A 12,442-nucleotide genomic window follows, 5' to 3' on the forward strand; every position below is an offset into this window, starting at 1 on the left:
TCAGAACATTCTGGAAATCCGTGTTAAGAAACAGGCAATGGTTCTTGAATACCTGACATGCTGCAAGGCAAGAAACTCAACCTTTGTTACTTGTGATGCCTCAGGGCCCGTGTCCTAAGTCTTTGCCTTTATTTTTCTTTCCATTTCCTTCTACTTTTTCTTTCTTAAAGGAAAACCCTACATGGATTTAAAATGTCCTTACTTCCTTGGGACAGTTTGAGTCCCTATCAGTCTATACTCAAAAAAGTTTGATAATTAAACCAATTAAAAAAAAAACCTTCAAAATTAAATATATATTTGAACCTTTTGACGTTGCATTTTCATTAGTATCTGTATTGGTCAAGATTGTTTTGGGTTGCACATGAGGGAAGCCTGCCTCAACCTGGTTCTAGGAAAGAAAGGAGTTTATTGTCTCTTGTAATAACAGAGAAGTTCAAGGGTGGGAAGTAGTTTCAGGCATGACGGGACTAAGGACCCAAAGGATGTCATCAGGACTTAAGTCTCTCCCTTCCTCTCTCCCTTTCCACCTCTTGGCCCCACTGATCTCTAGACTGGCCTCACAGTCTGGTCTTCCACGCCACATGTCCTGCGCCCCCACTTCCCAGTACAATCTTAGCAACACCTGTGGCAAGGGACTGTCTTTTTCCGACTATTTTTAATACGAATACCTGGAACTGAAATTCATTGGCATAGCACTAAATCTATCAATGTGGCCTGGCGGTGGATCCACTACTCCAGGTGGCCAGCCCTGGGTCGCATGGTCAAATCTGGAGCGATGTGTATGGGAGATGGTTAGCGTTCTCCAAGCCACAGGGACTCTGAGAAAGAGATAACATTAAGGTACTATTATCTGATGAAAGAGAGGGATTCGGGATGTTCAGAAACTACCATTGTTCCAGAGCATAGAAGATTTTTAGGGCAGTGAAAATATTCTGAATGACACTGTAATGATAGGTACATATTATACAATTGTCCAAACCCATCCAATGTACAACACCAAGAGGAACCCTAAGGTCCGCTATGAACTTTGGTGATAATTGTGTGTCAATGTAAGTTCATCAGCTGTAACAGGCATAACATTCCGGTAGGGGACGTTGATAACTGGGGAGAGATGCGGGTGTAGGTGCTGAGGGTATATGGTAAATCTCTGTACCTTCCCCTCAATTTTGATACGATTCTAAAACTGCTCTAAAAAAATAAAATCTTAAAAAACACGCACACACAAAAACACCCCTCTGTCCACTGTGATGTCTGCCTTCTTGAAAAATCCAATAGACGTTTCAACCACGTTCTGATGCTCTCTGCTGCATCAGATATTGCTGACCACTCTGATCTCTCTCTGGTTCTGCTTTGGCCTCTCTGACTTACCTTTCTGAGGCTCCTTGAGTGCTCACTTCTTAGGTACGGAACCTCAGAGTTCAGCCCTTGGCCCCTGCTCTTCTCTCCTAGTACAGTTTTATCCTCTCATATTTCATCCTCTTCTGGATCCTCAAGCTGTGAAGTCCAACTGCCTGCTCGATGTCTCCACCTGAATGATCCACCGTTCCCTCAAAATTCCTTATAATAGACTTAGCTCGATGGCCTCCAGTGAACACCACCTCCCACTACTTATACCTTTGTATTGCCCTTCCTCGAGTCCTATTTGGCCTTGCTTAACTGACAGAATGTGGAAGCATTACTGTGTCAGTTGCAAGCCTAAGATCTAAGAACGGCCGGAAGCTTCTGCTTTCATGTTCTTGCCACCAGGTAAGAACCGTGGGGGGGGCCTACTGGAGAGACCACCTGGAGAGAGAGAAACACAGCTGTGCTAGCATCCCGGCTAAGCCCAGCTGGTTAAAGTCACACAAGTGACTATTAGCAAGACCAGCAGATGGACTGTCCAGCTGAGCCCAGCTCAGCTTGCAGGATCGTAGGAAATAACAAAATAGTTGTTAAGTCATTACATTTGGAGGTTGTTTGTTACATAGCAGTAAATTAGCAAAACACTCCCCATATCTAAAGCCAAAGTTATTATCTTCCTCTTCACACCTGTTTGTCTTCCAGGGGTTACGGTTTCAGTTAATGGTAGGTGCCATTATCTACCTAGGTTTTCAAGCCAGAAAAACTGAGACGGAATCCTATAATCCTCCCTCCCCACTATTCCTGTTCAACCAGCCACTATGTCCTGCAGGTTTGACCTTCTAAATATTTCTTGAATCTGGCCCTCTTCTATTGCTCCATAACTTTGTGCTGCAGTTCGGGTTCTGTTCTTAACTTCTCAAGACTTTTTTTTTTTTTTTAAAGGTCTACAGCACCTGGTCTTCCTAGGTGGTCTCCCATCCAAGTACTAACCAGGCCCGACCCTGCTTAGCTTCCCCGATCAGACAGGATTCGGCATGTTCACGGTAGCATGGCCGTAGACATCTCTCGGCCTTTTTGTCTTCATACCTGCAGCCCAGTTCTTAGATCCATCTGCTAAACTGCTTCCAAAGTGATCCTTGGAGAATGCATATCCAACGAAGGCAGTTCTCTGCATAACAGGCTTCTGAGTTCCCCGTAGCCCAACGGAATAAAGCCCGAACTCAGCTATAAAAGGCTCTTTAAAAATGGCCTCCATCTGCGTTTGCAATCCTACTGGTAACTACTTTTGACTTGCTATATCAATCAAGGTTCAGATAGGAGACAGAAACTATACCAGTTATTTAATGGAGATAATTTAGTATAACGAGTTGTTAGCTAGGTATAAACTGGTTGACTAGGTAACTGAAAGGGTAAAGAGAGAACTTTAAGGCACCGCAGAGGTAGCAACCGCAGAAAGCAGCTCTCACCACTCAGTCTTCGAGAACAAAGGGAAGGAGTTGGTGTAATTTAAACTTAGAAATGAGGGGGGGAGGGGTCTCATCTTGCAGAAAGCCGAACTCTAAGGAGAGGGCTCCGCTCAGCTGGTGCTAGTGTCTCTGAGCTTATGGGGCGACCCCGTGCAGTTTGGTGTGATGAGACTCGTCCTCAAAACCCGCAAACTGGATACTGCAGCTGCTCCAGGAAGGAAATGCAGCTGCCAGGGTGAAGTGTTGCTGGGATGATGCTCACAGCAAAGTTTTTCCTCCTCCAGCTCTGCAGTCTCCCTCCAGCACTCCCTGGTGCAGAGCCTACCACTGAGACAGCTGGCAAAGCAGAAATGTACTTTTGCAGGCATCACGAAGCAGAGGACAGAAGCTTAGGTTTGGAGCTGAGAAAGTCTTAACAACTGATGCATTTGCCTTGTTACTATCCCTTCTCTTTGCTTTGCCCCCACCTGTTTCAGAACATTGCAAGTGCTATTTTTTCCAGAAATGCAGTTTCCTCTCCTCTTTGTCCAGTTAACATCTACTTTTCAACTCTCAGCTGAGTTATCACTCCCTCAAGAAAGCCTTCTTTGACCTCCCTGAAGTAAAACTCTTTTGTAATGGGCCGTTAGCTTCTTTGTAGCATCGTCACAGTTACATTTTGTATAATTTTTTGATTAACATCCACTGGACTGTGAGGAGGGCATTAATCTCAACCACAGGGACCATGCCCTTCCTCCCCCTGCATTTGTTTTTCTTGAACTTGTGCCCCTAACCTCTAAAACAGCAGCTGGCACAAAGTAAGGGCTCAATTAATATTTGTTGAATGGAGTGAGAATTGTAGTTTCAATGGCCAAGGAGAAGTCAATACCATGCCTGAATCAGGAATCATCTCAATCATCTGCTTCCAGGAGCATCTCTGTTCTGTGTGCACTCAATAAGTCTTCCTCCTGCCTCTGACCCTCAGTCTCTCAGTTCCCATCCCGACACAATGCTACTTGTGTTGTCATTCTTAGATGCTCTGTGTGTACGTGCAAGCAAAATATATTATTATATACTCTCATAGAGAGATGCTTCATTTTTTTGAACGACTATTTCACTGTAGGAAAGTACCATAGCTTGACCAATCCTGTCTTCAAAGATATCTAGGTTGTTTTCCATCTTTTGCTTCTATAAACAGTGCTGCAATGAATAACCTTGGGCATAACATTTGTGTGCACATGTGGTTATATTATCAATATCCACTGAAACATCATTTTTTACTTTGGTTCAAAGTAAAGAGCTTATGCAGAGATGGCAGCAAGGATCTGGCGTGGATGCTCAGAAACGTACCTCAAAGGGCAGAAATTTCTAGATCAGACCTCGACTCTCAGAATCTAGGGTACAACTATAGTGTGGGGGCCACTTCGAAACTGAAATTTTCCATCCAAGCTCCAAAGACACTGATGCATTAACTAGCGTCTTAAGATTTCTTTGCTGCTTCCTTCCATGTTTTTTCCTCCTTTCCTAACATGACAGTTTGTAATTGTTTGCTGTCACCTAGACCAGGGGTCCCCAAACCCCAGGCCATGGACCAGTACTGTCCCTGGCCTGTTAAGAACTGGGCCGCACAGCAGGAGGTGAGGGGTGGGTGAGCCAGGGAAGCTTCATCTGTATTTGCAGCCACTCCCCAGCGCCAGCATCACCGCCTCAGCTCCACCTCAGATCATCAGGCATGAGATTCTCATAGGAGCACCGGTCCCTGGTGCCCAAAAGGCTGGAGACTGCTGACCTAGACCATAAACTAGTCTAGTGGATACCAGTGAACAAGATAGATGAGGGCTTTGCTCTTATGGAACTATTTTTATTGTTTTATTATTTTTACCTTGATAGGTGTGTGTGTGTAAGGATTAAGTGAAATAATGGAATTAGCAAAGTGATTAGTTGGCAACTTAATGTCTGTATACGCATTTATACTACATGTATATAAACGCTAAGTTGGAAGATTCATAATTATTCTTGCCGCGACTACTTTTTTCCTCTCCTCTACGCACACCCTCTCCATAAGAAGAGCTGACACCTTAACCTCCCAGCGACATGGTTTGCTTTGAGCACAAGGCCAATGCGATGCACTGCCAGTAGGGGGCAAGAATCAACCAGGCGTGCCTATTACCTAAGCAACAGAGTCAAACAGCATTCTCACAATGACTTTACAAAAGGGTTACCAAGAAGTTAATTTGTTCATTCTGTGTTAGGTCATATAATAATAATAAAATAATAAAACAATAAAAATAATAATAGCAGCAACAACAATAAATTATTACAAAGAAGTGAGAGATGGTAGCAACAGACCTATTTTGCAGCAATCATTGAGAGCAATAGTTGGTTTAGGTTATTGGGCATGAGTGCGGAAAAAAAACTAGATCTGACTGTGCTCACACTCCCTAGGATAGGATAATGGCAGTGGACCTGCCGAGTTACTTGCGGTTTCATATTGAAAAAAGCGCTTTGAGCGAGCCTACCAAGCAATACATATGCGAATATTGTTTTCTATGATTGAGTAGGTAATGAAAAGCTTTTCAAAGTGACAGAGATGTCACTAGGTAAACTTCCTGGGCCGAAAAAACACACACCCAAAGGATTTTGAAAACAGCTTTGGGCCCCTCCTAGCCCGACTTTGAAAGCAAGTGTGGGACGCATGCGCCCGGGCCACCCGCTGACCTGCTCGTGGCACCAAGAGCTGAGACCTTCTTCCCGACAGCCAACAGGGTAAGGGGCGGCGGGGGGGAGGGAACGGAATTCTCGCGAGGTCTTTCAGCGCCGGCGGAAGCAGTAGGCACGTGACTCTCCTAAGCGGCCTTCGCTTTCCCCCTCCCCCTTCTCGGAAACCCGGCCCCCTCACCCCTCGCCCACCCCGGAGCCGCGGTAATGGACCGTTTGGGTTCCGGAATTCTCTCGGATCCAACCACTGGTACCGGGTCGGCGGGAGCCGGCGGAGTCCGTGCTTGGTGGCGAAGGCAGGGGCGGTCAAGATGGGGGGGGTAAATCATCTTCCTTCACCTAGGAGGGAGGCGGGGCGGAGACGAGCGCTGGGGAGCAGGGTGGGGGAGGGAGGAAGTCACGTGGGCGCACGGCGCGCGGCGCTCCAGCCGTCGCCCCGTCCCCTCCCCTCCCGGCTGGGCGGGGGGGCTGGGGGGAGGGGCGTCAAGATGGCGGCGGGGAGGTAGGCAGAGCCGGACGCCGCTGCTGCCGCTGCCGCCGCCACCGCCGCCTCCGCTCCGGTCGCCTCTGGCTCTTCAAGCTCTCGCCACCCGGGAGAAGCTATTCCGGCGTCGCATCCCGCGGGGAAAGTAAGTCCTTCCCTCAGTCCTCTTCTGCTTTCACACTCGTCCTCCCGGACAGTCTCCCACTCCCACTCTCCTCAGGGGGCCGTGTGGGGCCGGCCTGGGGGGGCCGCCACCTCACCCCGGCTTGGGGCCTCCCTCGCCGCCCCCCTGAGCTGCGCGACCCGGGGCCCTCGGGGGCACGGTCCCGGCGGCGGCCCCGGCGCTCTCGCTTCCTCCGCCCGTCAGCGCCGGGCCCTGCGGTCGCCGCGCGTGGGGCTCTGGGCCCCTGGGGACCCCGCTGTCCCGAGCCGAAGGCACCCTCTCTGGGGCGGGGAAGCACGGTCGGCGGGCGCCGGCTCCGCTCGGGTCGTCCCTCTTGCTTTCCCCGCTCGACCCCGGGGCTGCGAGGTCCGGGACCCGCAGGAAAGTGAGCTCCGCAATCCTTCCAAAGTCCTCCTGCCGGAGGGTTGCACCCGGGTTTGGGCGAGTGCGGGAGGCGACAGGGTCGCCCCACATCTGGACCCGCACCTGCACTTTCTGATCACGTCGCCTTCGGTTCTGTGGGGAAGGTACGAGGGACACGTGGGAGCCCCCCTCACGCCTCAGCCGGCGATGAGGTTAATTCTGCTTACAGCTCGCCCGCCCGCCCGCCCGCCCTCCAGACCCTGAGCGTCTCCGTGCAGGGGGAAGGCGGCCGGGGATCTGCTTACTTCGAGAGTGTTTAGCGTAACTAGTATCTAAAGTTCTCCAAACCAGTGGATGCTGGTGGTTTCCCAGCGGTGGTTTGGGGTCGGTTTAACCGCTGAGGAGATTTGGATGTTCCTGAGCCCTTGTGATTGTTTCTTTCCTGACCCTGGCGTCCAGCTCCTCCCCTTTCCACCCCGGCTTTGTGTTTCTGTTTGGTTAATGTTTGCGGACCACTAACTTGATCCTAGCACAGAGAAGCTCTTTTTATGTGCGTGCTCCGTTTACTGTGGGAGGCTTTTGTTTTGGGGAGTCGCTGGTTGAGAAACGTGGGAAAAGAACGGGCGAGAAAATGAGAGTCAAATAAAGCAACGTTTTCATCCATTGAATTGCGCAGCCAATTGTAACCGCACCCGGAAGTTTGTACTGAACACGTGTTGATGAGGGAAGGTTAAAAACTGGGTCTCCTTTGACCTTTGAAAGTTGATTATTAGCAGTTTATGTTTAGTTAAATGTTTCATATTCTCTAGTCAACCGGAATTAGAGACGGAATGAGACTTCTAGAGAGTCGGCCAGGAGAGTCCAGGACGCTGTCAAACCCCGAGTTGTCCTAGCGCAAACAGACTTAACACTTGCAGACGTTTAAACCAGCTAACAGTGAGGACGGATTCCATTTTTCCCCAGTTATTTATGGCAGTCAGAACTGATTTTCATAAGCTGTGGGGGAAAACCATCATCATTGCACGAAAGATAGTTGGTGTAGAATTTCAAGGATAAAAAATGTAGGATTTACTATGGATTCCTTGAGTGGGACATTAATTTTGCAAGCAAGGGAACATTTTATTTTCAAAACTTATTTCCAAAATTTACCGTATCAGAGAAGACATCTTTACTTTTTTCTCTAGCTTCTGCTTTTTATCTCCCAACTTTTTTTCACACAATTCTCTTCAGCATTTTAAGTAAATTTTACTTTAGTTGCTGGGTAAGTGTTAAAAAGGGAGGCTTAGTGGCTTACATTAGAGTTCATTCATTCATCCATTCATTAAATGCCATTATGTGTCAGGCAGTTGTAACATGTTTTAAGGGCTTTGCTGAAATTATTTAAAAACGGGCAGTATGGAGATTTTTTTCATGCTTTTTAGAATGATTTGCCTCAGAGACGTTAGCTACAGATAAGTTTTGGTATTTCTTAGTTTCAAAGTTGAGGTTTGATTTGAGACCTGCCACCTGTGAAGGACACGATCACTCAGATCTATGGTCTGTTCTTACGCAGTAACCTGACTTTTCACGAGGCCTGCCTAAAATTTATGTAAAGATACTTTCTGAGAGGAGCTGCTTTCACATTAAATAGCCAGTTAATAACCAAAATGACATAATTCTAAAGTTTTTGCAATATTCTTTATTTTTTAATGCTATGATAGATCCACTTTGATGTGGTTGAATTTACTAAGTACTAAGGACAAACGATAGTACTGAAATTTTCTGTAGTTGGGCAAAATAGGCTCTTTAAGAGGAGAAGCTATTTTATGAATGAGATCTAGTACAAAACCCATCAAATTAACTTGCTTATTTATTTTTTTTTAGAGGCAGTATGTTATGTATCACAGCATTGATTTTTAAATCCTTTTATTGCTTCCTCCGGTAAGAAATAGGTTTTAACGTCGACTTAGTATATATATATGCATAGAACTGAAAAACTCATTTTGTGATAATATTTACCCCCCACATGCTGTGCACTAGTTTTCTGTTCTTTACTGAAATATTTAAAAATACTGGTTGTGTTGCACTAAAGTGATTTGACAATCCAGTATATTTTGACCAGCAGTTTGAAAAATACTGGTATAGGGTTGAGTACAGAATCTTGAAGGGATGTGGTATAGACTTCCTGGGCTTGTAATTGCACTCCATGCTGGCTTTGTTGTTACCTTGTTACACTTCCTCTCTAAGCCTCAGTTTCTCATCTGTGACAAGGGGATAATTAACCTATGGGCTATCTTCTGGATTAAAAGAAAAAAATCCGACCATATACTAAATCTCAAGACTAGCCACGTGAATTTGATGTGGTGATCAAGAAAGTTGTTTCATTTCTTCCCTTGATTTTTTTCCTATTTCTTTTGTAAAGCATTTTCGCAACTTTGTTTATAATCTGCACATTCCTTTGTGAATCCATTCTTCCTATAGGTTTTGCAATGAGTGGGGGGAGGGGCATTTTTCTGAGCAGTTGCTCCCTTGAGAATTAGGTGTTTAAAAAATACAGATTATCACTTCACAAGTTATATAAATGTCTAATAACTGTGTTGTACACCTGAAACTGATACTGTCTGTCGACCATAATTGAAAAATAAAAAATACGTAAAAATACAGTTTATGTCATTTCAGGTAAAGAAAACTCTCTTTAACAAACTTTATACCAATCTCTCTTATTCTTAAGGAATCAGCAATCGGTAGACACTTAATAAATCCTTGTTGATGGACTGTATCAGCTGAATTCTAAGTGGATCATTATCCTTCAGATTATTAAACTGTCAGTCATCACATCTGGGCTGCATAAAAGCAAGTTGAAGCTGAGTCAAAAAATCAGACTTATTCAGCACTATTAAAATAACTATTAGAAAAAACCTTTTATTAGTTCTGGAAAAGATACTTGCTTAGTGATATTTTCTGTACACATTTAAAAATGTCTACCAGTTTCCTGGAGACACACTGACCGATTAACTGGACAGACTGGATGTGTGACACTTTTAGGTAGAAAGGGAACTAGTGTTTTGTAGAACTAATCTGGAAGTTAATTATTGAATAGATTGCCAACAAATAGTTTGTATTGTGGGAAATAAAGTGTTTCATTGGCAACATGGAAGAAAACATTTTTTGGACATACTAAAGTTCATCAAAATGATAGCAGCCTAACATTTATTTCAAGTAGCGCAGCAATCCTATGGGGTAAGTGTTATTTTCCCATTTGAAGATAAGGAAACCGAGTCATGAAAGTTATTATTTGACCATATTGTACTCCTGGGTGGATGATGTAGCCAGTATTTGAACCCAGGTGTTCTGGTCTATGCCTCGTCTTCTCGGCCGCTGTGGTGGGCTGCTGCCACTGCAGGTACATCCCTGGTATCTGTTCTGCACAGAGCAGTAAAGATCTGTTCAGATCTCAACAAGAGGAACCTTGTCCTCGTGGATAGGTTTCAGTGTTGGTAATCTGGATGGGAAGTGTATCCTTTCATTCTTCTGCTTGGCTATTGTTTCCCAGGATTCTCTTCCTGCCAAGGATGCCTCTTAGTTTCTCCCAACTACTGTGTCCTTGTTTTTTATTTATCATTGTTGCTTTCACAGTGTATTATTTTGAAATAGGCGATATTTTCAAATGTATTTATGACAAAAATGGAATCATTTTGTTGTCCGTTGTTGGAGATAGACTCACTCTGTTGTTAGTAACTTAGTTTGGTTAGATTGAATGAATTTTGAGTAGGTCACTGATAGTGTCATCTCAGGTCTATGAAATCCTTTGTAGACACATTGTAACAGTTTTCTTCCACACAACAGTATTTACATTTATATTGTACTTAGTGGATTCAAAATGAAAATGTTGTTTTCCCTCTCAGGAATAAATCCTACTTATTTGTAAAGTAACGAAGAGAAGATTGGATAATATAAACGTTTAAGGGCTCTCTTAGCCTGAGCTCTGAAATTCCTTGAGTCTGTAATAGTTTTAGAATAGAAATATAGTTAAATGTTAAGGGTTTTGTCTAATGGATTAGAGAATGGCACAGATGTTCCCTTTCTGTCCCTCTTCCCCTTCTCACTGCAGAAAAAGTGCAAGTAGTGAATTTGGGCCCAATCACCTAAGAGAAAAATATCTCTAGATTTTGTGTGTAAAATGTATGTAAAATTAAAATTTTTCATTAATAGATTGTAAAGACAATGTCTTTTGCAGACATTGTAACTACTCATACCAGAGGTCTCAAATTCAGATTCCTACGAATGAATTTTGAGGTCACTGATAGTGTTATTTGTAACTGTTGCAATCATTTCTTGTATGAACACCAAGTTTCTCCCCTAAATTCCTTCCTTTCTTGATATTTTTGTGCTTTTAATGCTTATTGTTCAGAAAGTATATTTCATAAAGTTCTCATGAATTCAGTAACACTTTTCAGTGGTGTTTGTTTATTTTATGAGTTAACGACATTGTTTTTTGAATATGATTACACAAGCCTTGGTGCGCATCTGATGGATTAATGGGGCCCTGGGCCTCCAAGGGTTCTGCAGTCTGTAGTTGAGGAGTCGCTGGTTTAAAACACTGTACTTTTGTTTCAATGTAAAGAAATCATTATTTCTAATATTACTTTTAAAAGACATTTTGATAATCTCAAGTTCTATTTAGGTCAAGGTTAGCCACAGTACGTAGGTCAAGACCCCCAATACCCACAGGTCGTTGGTCCTAAGGAAGTATTTTATGGATTGAAAACGTTTTTAAAACATTTTGTTACATAGCTCTTGTTACGTACTTGTACTAGGATGATTTGTAAAGTATGGGCAACTGTGTCTATATTGGAAAAATGGATCAAATCAACTTTATTTTAAATCCATGTTGGGATATTTCTACTCTTTGTCTCAGACATTCATTTCTTTTTTTTTTAATACATTTATTTAAATTAGTTTCACATATACGGTACATTAGTCAGACATTCATTTCTTTTATACTATTTTCATCTTGCTAATACTCCACCCCTCTTCCAATTTTTTAAATTAAGTATTGAAACTTAAAGATTACCAACATTGACTTCTTGATCTACTTGTTGGAAAGAGAATGCATGGGCTCTGAAGTTTGAATAATCTAGATCTGAATGGTTGAGCTTGGGCAGGTAACTTAAGCTTTCTGAGCCTCCGTTTCATCTCTAAAATTATACCTATCTGGTTTAGGGTCATTGCAGTCTCCAGCGGTAAATGAAGAGCCAGCCTAACACTGTGTCAGGCTTGTAAAAGATACTTAGTCTCTGGCAATTCCCTTCCTCCTTTCTGCTCAAAATGTTTTCTTTCTTAGACTGCTTTTCCTTTTTCAGAAAAATTTTGGGGAAATCTCCTTTGGGCTCTGTCCTTCCTTCCGCCCATCCTTTGAACGGCCAGTCTGCCCTTAGTTTCATTTCTGGATGTCTTTGGTTTTCTACCTTAAACTCATTCATGTTTCCATTAGAACCTCTTTCTAAATGATACATAAGCTTGTGTGACGTAGACCTACCTAGTGCAGTTTCTCTGTTAAATATCTTGGCTTTCATCTAAAACAGTAGTTTTTATGTGTTGGAAGTCATGGTCATGGCATTCTTGGCCAACACCTTTCTTTTTGTAGGATTAATGAAACACTGACATTTAATTTTATTGCATAGTCTGAGAACAAATAGACTAGCTGAAAATATGTTATTTATATAACAGGAAATTAGTTTTCTGAGAAAAACAAGTTACATATTTCTCAGATGTTTGTATATGTAAATGGGTTATGTCAGATAAATTAATGAGAAAAGTTAAAATTGAGAAAGCTCTGTTAAGCTTTTGTTCCATTTTGGTGGTAGAATACTTTGATCTGGCTCCTGAGAGTACAGTTGGGAAACGCCAACCTAAAATGTATTTGCTTGCTCTTAAATAGGCATTTCC

At 43.4% G+C, this 12,442-nt stretch overlaps 1 protein-coding gene and 1 pseudogene across 8 annotated transcripts in view; one reads left to right on the forward strand and one right to left on the reverse strand.

The window, feature by feature from the left end:
- Positions 1-2,282: 2,282 nt before the first annotated feature.
- Positions 2,283-2,401, reverse strand: LOC120616185 (uncharacterized; annotated as a pseudogene).
- A 3,562-nt stretch (positions 2,402-5,963) lies between these two features.
- The window catches only part of SBNO1 (strawberry notch homolog 1), a 42,959-nt gene continuing 36,480 nt past the window's right edge, over positions 5,964-12,442 (forward strand). For 5 of the 8 annotated variants that reach the window (XM_039879285.1, XM_039879286.1, XM_039879287.1 and 2 more), the window contains exon 1: positions 5,965-6,133. The gene's annotated coding sequence lies outside the window, so the exon portion shown is untranslated. Of the gene's footprint in view, positions 6,134-12,442 lie in introns of all 8 variants that reach the window. The other 3 variants (XM_039879281.1, XM_039879284.1, XM_039879282.1) reach the window with 1 other exon arrangement.

Source organism: Pteropus medius, unplaced genomic scaffold (assembly GCF_902729225.1).
Source record: "Pteropus medius unplaced genomic scaffold, Ma_sr-lr_union100, whole genome shotgun sequence".
Taxonomy (NCBI): domain Eukaryota; kingdom Metazoa; phylum Chordata; class Mammalia; order Chiroptera; family Pteropodidae; genus Pteropus; species Pteropus medius.